At 32.0% G+C, this 9,812-nt stretch overlaps 1 protein-coding gene across 2 annotated transcripts in view; it reads right to left on the reverse strand.

Annotated features, from left to right (window-relative positions):
* Nucleotides 1-8,244, reverse strand: part of LOC144957386 (uncharacterized) — a 295,052-nt gene extending 286,808 nt beyond the window's left edge. The window contains exon 1 of one of the 2 annotated variants that reach the window (XM_078888647.1): nt 7,631-8,244. The gene's annotated coding sequence lies outside the window, so the exon portion shown is untranslated. The remainder of the gene's footprint in view (nt 1-7,630) is intronic. The other variant, XM_078888642.1, reaches the window with a different exon arrangement.
* Nucleotides 8,245-9,812: the final 1,568 nt, after the last annotated feature.

Raw genomic sequence — 9,812 nt, forward strand, 5'->3', positions numbered from 1 at the left:
ATACAACAAGGGTAATACCACCAATACTTACAATAATAATATATAATAATAATAATAATAATAATAATAATAATAATAATAATAATAATAATAATAATAATAATAATAATAATAATAATAATAAAAAATAATAATAATAATAATAAAATAATAATAATAATAATAATAATAATAATAATAATAATAATAATAATAATAATAATAATAATAATAATAATAATAATAATAATAATAATAATAATAATAATAATAATAATAATAATAATAATAATAATAATAATAATAATAATAATAATAATAATAATAATAATAATAATAATAATAATATAATAATAATAATAATAATAATAATAATAATAATAATAATAATAATAATAATAATAATAATAATAATATAATAATTAATATATAATAATAATGATAATATAATAATAATAATAAATAATATAATATAATAATAATAATAAATAATAATAATAAATAATTATATATTAATAATGATAATGGTGATAATAATAATAATAATAATAATAATAATAATAATAATAATAATAATAACAACAACAACAACAACAACAACAACAACAACAACAACAGAAGCACAACATCAATTATATCTAGTAGGGTTTTTGTAAATGAGGACCACGCTTATACCCCATTCGTTGACATAAAGAGGATGGGAATTATATCATGGTGATTCTGTTTCGGATAATAAAGTTATTGACATTTAGTAAACCTAGATCTATTAAAATGATTTGGTCTGGTGATCTTTATCCTTGTTTACTCGGTGAAATTCCAACATAAATAGCCCATCCCCTTTTTATCTTATTTAACACATTTCTATCGCTAATTACAATTCTTGAAGATTGGAATTTTACAAACGTTGCCGTCATTTATCAAGGGCAATAGAAACGACACATATTGGTTTAATCTATTGTTATGTAGAATTACAGAATTCATTCTCAAAGTCAAAACAATGAATCCTTTAGAATATCACAAACGTTCCGAGGCCATTGGTCAATCACGTGGTTTCTGGATATAAATTTGAGCACCTACATCAGACTGATGCAGTTTCAACAGCTCAGGGTCGATCCCATCAATCCTTACTCTTTGGTACAGAGGAATCGTGTCCCATTCTCTTGGAAATTTGCCAAGAAAGTTACAGGGTGATCCTGTACAATCCCAGACATCATGCCACCATCCAGACCCGATCCTCGAAGCACAATTCTCAACAGTAGTAGCTACGTCCGGTGTGTCTCTGCTATCTTTTGTAACGAATGGTTTATTCCGAAAAGGTGTGAGACAATCCCCAAACATCGTCTCGGTCGGATATTCATCATAATTTCTTTGAAGTGATTTGAAGGAGTCAAATGAGAATGAAAACTTTTGAGATTCATTGCGGACAACGAAGCCGTAATAGGCACCTAATCCCGTCCCGAAATTGACAGCTGTGATCAGTTTTGTGTAGCCCGCCATTGAAAGAACGTTCCAAGCTTCAAGGCCGATCCAAAAGTTGTTCTTATCCACATAGAATCCTTTTTTATATTCTTCCCATGTCTGATTAAAGTCTATACCGCCATTGTTTGAGAACATTTTCAAGCCATACCAGTTACTATTCGGGTTAATACTGCAATACGCGATAACAAGTTTGTTGATTTCCGTCTGACTTGGGTTTAATCTCAAATAAGTCCTTCTTGATGAGTATCCGTGTTTGGCCAAGTCGCGACATTCTGAGGGAAGATCTAAACAGTTCTTCCCTATCCAGCCATTCACACAAGAACATTTCGTAGATTCTGGGTTCCATTCTCCACCGTGAGCACATCTTTTAGACTTGTATTTGTGATTCTTTTCTCTGTTCGAACACCCAGAAACGCTGTCACACTTGAAATGATGATAACAATGTCCTTTGTCAGTTATACTTATTCCGACACATGAATCATCCTGGCTACAAAGAAACACACACTTATTTGACGTCTTGGCTTCTTTTATTGAAACAGAACAACTATTTTTAACTCTCTTGTCCAAATCACACAACACACCGTTGTAGAATCGTTCTTCTCTTACGCCTAACGAGACATGAAGAAGTACCACAGTTGTGAAATAATAAAGCAACATTTTGCAAGAGCGAGAACTAGCAGTTATCTCTGCTAAATACGGATATCTATGCAATATGGAGTTCTCTCATTCTAAACGATATTTTGAATATTGCCAAAGTTGTGAAATAATAAAGCAACATTTTGAAAGAACGAAAATACTACGTAGCGAATGCTTTTAAATACAGAAAGGAATCCGATATCCAATAATTTGATCTCAAGTTGGACGCTTGCAAATTCCACTTGCTCGGCACTTTAGTTACAATGACACAGAAATGGATGTTGTTATGCAGAACAACACCTAAATGAACGCATTTAAAAGCGTAATGGAAATGATAAAGGCGTTGTTAAACGAAAGTAGAAGTAGACAACAACAAAAAAACACACCAAAAAAAAAACAAACTAAAAGTATATTGATCGACCGATTTATAACAACAGTTGTGAAAAGACAGTGTAATAAAAAAAAATTAAAAAAAAAAAACATCTCTTTGTGCGGCAGTGGGTTCTTCTGGTATGACACTAGCATTCGGATCGGAAGGTCCTGGGTTCGAGCCTCGCTCGGCGCATAGTTGAGTCCTTGGGAAAAGATTCTTCACTCACTTTCTCTCACCGTATTCAGTTTTTTAAAATGAGTACCTGGCCGTTAACAGCGTTGTATCTGTCCGAAATAGATTCATGACCCAGTCCTACATGTTAAGTCTTGCTGTTGGCCGGGGACCTCTTGTCAAGCGATAGGAGCGCGGTTGGTGAAAATTGCGTATTTAATTTTAGGCCTGGGAGATCGCTAAGATCAAATAATATGCATCTTATGACAGAGGTACCACCTAAGTCTTTGTTTCACAACAAATCCCTCAGAGTGTCAGTGCCTAGGTTGTGGAATTCCCTTTCATATAATACCAACAAAAAAAAAAGCCCAGTGAAAATTTAGATACGTTTAAAAAGAAATTAAAAACTGACGACATGTTTAGAAGAGCGTATGTTGACAATATATGGCTGTGAAAGCTGGACAATTACAGAAGACATTAGAAAGAAACTGGAGGCATCAGAAATGTGGTTTCTTAGAAGGATGTTAAGAATCTCTTGGACAGAGAAGAAAACTAATGAATGAAGAAGTATTAGAGCAAGCTGCTCTAAAAGGTTATTAATTCGTACAATAAGAAAAAGACAAATACAATTTTTATGGCACCTAAATCGACTTTTAAATGCATTGAACATCTTGCTCTCACAGGATAGATAGAAGGTAAAAAGAGTAAAGCTAGACCAAGAAAAACATATTTGAACAGTTTGAACAGCTGGGTGACAAAGAAAGAGAAGAGTAATATTAGTTTTCTGAGGTTATCTGATCAGAGAGATGAATGGCGTACCATGATCACCGATGTCTGGCATAGACTTGGTACTTGAAGAAGAAGAATGTTGACAATTAATTAATATGCTTTCCATGATTTCATTTAGAATATTATGGTATAGTTATGTGTATGTTAAGAGTTTGCGCATGTAGATGCGGAGAAGTTTCCATATTTTTGTTTGAGTTTACGGGTGTATGCGTGTACGCGTGATAATGTGTATGATAGATTATATAATCTTATTGTTTATTAAGCGCTATAGAGCAGTTGTCAGTGGATTCATGGGATCTATATAAGTATATTATTATTATTATTATTATTATTATTATTATTATTATTATTATTATTATTATTATTATTATTATTATTATTATTATTATTATTATTATTATTATTATTAATTATCATATTATTATTATATTATTATTATTATTAGTTTTTATTATTAGTATTATTATTATTATCATTATTATTATATTATTATTATTATTATTATTATTATTATTATTATTATTATTATTATTATTATATTATTATTATTATTATTATTATTATTATTATTATTATTATTATTATTATTATTATTATTATTATTATTACTATCATTATTATTATTATCATCACCATCATCATCATCATCATCATCATCATCATCATCATCATCATTATTATTATTATTATATATTATTATTATTATTATTATTATTATTATTATTATTATATTATATATTATTATCATTATTATCATGATTATTATTATTATTATTATTATTATTATTATTATTATTATTATTATTATTATTATCATTATTATTTTTATTATTATTATTATTGTTATTACTATTATCATTATTATTCTTATTATTATCTATATATATATATATATATATATATATATATATATATATATATATATATATATATATATATATGAATGTACTGAGTTGATTATGCTTTAAGTTTATTAGTGACTAGCTAAGAATCATAAAATGTGACTTAAGTACTTTAAATACGGGGGTATTCAATAGGCTTCAACAGTCGTAACGTCACTTCCCTCGTAATGACGCATAGTAACTTAGTAACAGATTCTAAACTAGCGGAACAATAGCGGACGCCCTTATGAAATACTTCTTCGACGAGCATAAAAGTGTATCCAGGGGAGAAAAACATTATAAATCTGATCATGTTTTGACTTTTATACATTCTGATCACATGACATGAGAAAAAGTTCTAGCCAGCATGAAGAATAAAAAGAAAAGTACCGATTTTCTTTGTTAAAAACCAAGCTGCTCGTTGCTGGGCGGACGTAACATCAGACTATTGAATTCTATTAAGGGTTTAACTCTCTCCTTACCAGCAATTTTTAGAATTTCCCCGGAATTTTCATACCCATCCAACACAAAAAAAAAGACTTTTCCAACTCAAACAAAAAAGTAACAAATGCCTTCTATATAGAATATTGTTCAGCAAAATGATGTCTACAACAAAGTGTTTAGTATTTATAGCTATAATCAAAGCATTTCTTTAAATTTTGTAATATACAAGAGAAATCAGAATGAGAAATTGTCGGTTGCATCGTAACGAATGTGACGATTTTCCTATGGTGGTACGAAGAGGGTTAAATTATGACATTTTTTTTTTCAAATTGATACCCCCTCTCCCCCATTGAGAAGATTTAATATAGTTTCTTCCGTCTACTTAAGTCACAAATTGTGTAATTCTAACATCTTTGACCTCGAATTTAATTTCAAAATCTGCCCATGCCGCATAATACCGGTTTGAGGTGAGAGGTCACAAATATAACCTGAGAGCTTTTGAAATCGAAATCAATAACACTCAGATAACAGGAAATACTTTTGTTTTACACCATTAAACTTGTATTAAAAGGTCGATACAAAACATAAAATATTTTGTGACCCTTCGCCTCAAAACGGTATTAAGTCGAGTTGGTTAAGATGTTGACAATTGAATTTATAGCCAGAAAATTCAGACTTGTGTTGAGTTTGTACGATTTATTAAGGAGAATGGCAACCATATTTCAGGGTGCTAATGCTAACAGTTTACATGTTTCATTGAGGAGATGGATACCATATTTTAGGGTGCTAATGCCAACTGTTTATATAATTTATTGAGGAGAATGGATATCATATTTAGGGCGCTCATGCCAACAGTTTATATTTTTGAACAGTTTAACATTAAAGTCGGCTTTTACGCATATGATACATTCTGACATATACCGTTTTGAGACTATGGGTCACATTTGGTTCAAAGTGGTGCTCTTTATTTCATGTATTAATTCTAAAAGAAGTTTTGAAAATTATCTTTAAAACTATTTTGAAAGCAACACTTTGATTTGCCCATTAGTGTCTAAACAGAATTACATTATTTAAAATAATTTATTTAAAAAATAAAACATAATTTAATGGAGTTATTCAAAACATTGTTCTCATATTGAAAACAATTTCTATTGTTTAAGTTTAACGGACCAACACACAAAGCTGTGTGTAACAGTGAACGTTTATAATCAGGTTAATACACTTTAGTAAGATTTACTCATAAACGTGGATGGCGAAAAACAATAACAAAGACCTGAGTGACGTCATCTTCGTTCTATCTATATGTAACCTCGAACTTTTATAGCCTGATTAATTTAGTGAGCATTAATCACCTATATGGCTGTCTAAAAGCAATAGCAAAAGAGCTAAGTGACGTCAATTTTGCTCCCTCTATAACTATAAACGATATTTTCACCTTGGTATTCAATGCATCAATCCATTCTAACACAATCTTGGAATACATTATGATATAGACTCAGCATATAGAATAATTGATAATAGAATTAACCAGTAGATTTTTCCCCAATGAAAAAATGGAATTTGTGACACACCTTCACACGTGCTCGGACAAACATAGTTGGTTGTTTGTAACAAACAATAACGTGAACGAATTCGACCTCCATCTGATCGTTGTTATTGTTTTTATATTGACAAATGGGTGACGAGTTATCACACGATTTTCTCGATCATATTAAAAACGTTTAAGTTTACACATGGTTTTTTGTGTTGATTCTACTGATCAAGCGGTAGAACAGTGGGTATTTTACTTAACACATACCATCGATAGTAAAACCTGTGTAGTTTGCTGTGTCTACCAATCACTGCCATTGTTTACATTATGACGATTGTCCGAGAGGCGTGGTTATCTACGGGTTAATTATTATGAAATAAAATATCTCTGCTCTCAGAGCTTTGAACACACAATACAGAGCGACGTGTACACATTATACAGGTCTGACATCCAAACCCACGTATGGGCCTAGTTTAACATTGTTGTAATGGGCAATATTTTCGTCATTTTTTTTATTTATTTTTTTTTTTTTTGAGATTTCCATGACAACAATGAGCCCATAAGGAATTGGATTATCAGACCTGCAAAAATGTGCACGTCGGTATATAGGGATCTAGTTGGAATTCATTTACAGCTAGAGAGTTTCCCCTCAAAATAACATTAACTCTAAAGATCAACGATCCAATCTCCTCAGGCCACATTATTTGCATCAGATTAATTTCCCAGTGAGATTTGGAAGGAAGACAATGGTTTTTTTTCATATGTAAATAAATCTATTCAAAAATGATGGACAATCGTTCCATTAAGAAAATATTCAATTTAATTACAAAAACAGATCAAATGAACGTTTCGGGTTTCCCCTTTATCAACAAAACAGGATGAATGAAACACCACAGATGAATGAGATAAAGCGGAAATCCGAAACGTTCATTTGATCTGTTTTTGTAAGTAAATTGAAGCTTACATTCTATTTCACATTATTATTTATTTCTTCGAGCTTCGAGCAGCAACATTTACATATAAAAAGGAAATTTTCTACGGACTTTGTGTTATTGTCGCATCACTTTGGGTGTTTTTTTTGGGTTTTTTTTTTTTTTTTTGTTGTGTTTGTTTGTTTTTGTGTGTGTGGCCCCTCTGTCTTGACTGGGTAACAGGGTATAAGTTCAATAAAACACGAAGTACTTTTCAATAGACCAACGTGCTATCCATTAACATTATAAGATAACTATCATTGTTCCTTTCACGCAAATGAATCTGTGATAAGCTCCAACGCTAATGACTTCATGGATAGAAATATTATTTCTTTTTTTATAAAGAAGAATTTTTTTGATTAAAATTGATACTTACGTAATTACAATAATAGTCCCAGGGGGGTGGAAATAATCACAAGAAAATTAGTGTTGATATGATATCCAAGCTTAGTGTATGGCACTCCAATTCTTTTATCATTATATCTACGTTACGAAAGAATATCAACTCTTTTCCAATATCTTTGAAAGAAGAAGAATAAAAAATAAAAACAACAAACAAACTTAAACACATGTATTAAATAACCAAGCAACCGAAATTAATCAAAGGGGGTTAGGAAAGGCGAGGTGTGGGTAAAAAGGGGGTTATGGAAGGATAAGGGGGGGGGGGGGGTGTCACACGTCGAAGAAGAAATAACACTTGATAATATCATTTGAACTGCGTACGTAACACATGATATATTCTGCCCTTGCTTTTAAAAACACAGTATATGCAATGTTAACTAAATAGCATATACTGTGTTCTTTAATAAAAACGGCAGCTTTATTCTATGACACTGACATCCAATTGAAAAGATATTATAATAGAAAATTATATTATCGATATAATAACATTATCCCATTGAATTGAATATATATTTATTTAAATATAATTTAACACAATAAGAGGTAAAAATAATGTTGGTGATACATTCGACTGACTTAGCGCTGTATAATATGTAATATAACATCTTATAATAATATAATATATACGAATACAAATACACACACACTGTGATTATATTCAGATAGGTACATTATACAGTTGTAAGATATCAACATATGATACACGTTTAGACACATATACAAACACACCCACACACACACACACATACACACACACACACACACACCAGACATAAACACATACAAACGAGACACATGGACATATAAAGATTATCACAGCGAATGTACTGCCATAATCTGGAGAAAGAAGTATTTAAAAAATTGGCCAGAAAACTCGCCCTTTCAAATATCCATCAATTAAAATGACTCTCATCTTGGCAAAAAAAAAAACCTCAAACCTGGGACATCGCGGAAGACCCAAGTTTGAGAGATTTTGCCAAGATGAGATTTCATTTTGATTGATCGATATTAGAAGGCCGAGTTTTCTGGCTAAAATTTTTAATACGCGTTTTTCTAAAAGAACGGTAGTATAGTTAGTGACAACAACAGCACTTCTTTTAACCTTTTAAATGTGGCATTCGGTTTCAACCTAACTTACAATCTGAACTGACAGATTTCACCAAAACATTAATAACTATATGTTATTTTTTTTTTTGGTATGACACTCGCCATTGGATCGGGAGATCCAATCCAGAGTGCAAGGCCTCCCTCTGAACAGCCAGCCCATTGTTGAGTCCTTGGAAAAGGCTTTATATTTACATTCTCTCATCGTACTCATAATATGTCTAATGAATACCTGGCTGTTAGCAACAATGTCTCTGTCTAAATAAAAATGTATGTACTATCGTCAAACAGGCGTCATGTCTCCATGTCTCGTCCTACATGTTAAGCGTGGCTGTTGGCTAGAGAAACATTGTAAAGCGTTTTGAGTTTAGTGTATGTTGCGGTATATAAAATTAAAAGCTTGAGTTATAATATAGTTACAATAACGGCAATGCTGCTACAAGAGCTTCGAAAATAATTAAGCAGATATGTATATAGCGCAATGTCCACTAAACGTGTTCTTCTTCTTCCTCTTCTTCTTCTTCTTCTTCTTCTTCTTCTTTCAGCTCATCCCGCATCCTGCAGGGTTGCCTTAATGAAAGCCACATCTCCATGCATCTCAGTGCATAGCATCATCTTCCTCCAGGCCCAGTTCTTTCATATCTTCCTTTACCCCCTATCCATCCATCTAGTCTTTGGGTGCCCCTTTCCCCCTTTCCCCCTTTCCCGCTCATCATCATCATCATCATCATCATCATCATCATCATCATCATCATCATCATCATCATCATCATCATCATCATCATCATCATCACCATCATCATAGCTTGTCGCTTCAACACCGAACCCACTCCTAAGCATCTGTGAGGAGCAGACTCTTAGGTCATGGTCAGTGCAGATGGGCCCATCCTGGCATTCTCTCAGGATGTGCTCCATTGTCTGCTCTGGGCATCCACATGTACACAAGCTAGTCTCAGCCACAGCCCCCCCCCCCCCCCCCTCCCCGCCCTCCATTTATTTCTTTCATGCTTCCAGCTGTTCTCCCAATCAAATTTTGCCCGTGCTCTGTTCAG

The sequence above is a fragment of the Berghia stephanieae genome, chromosome 11, assembly GCF_034508935.2.
Source record: "Berghia stephanieae isolate SIO BIC M18660-M18661 chromosome 11, UCSD_Bste_1.3, whole genome shotgun sequence".
Classification (NCBI taxonomy): Eukaryota; Metazoa; Mollusca; class Gastropoda; order Nudibranchia; family Aeolidiidae; genus Berghia; species Berghia stephanieae.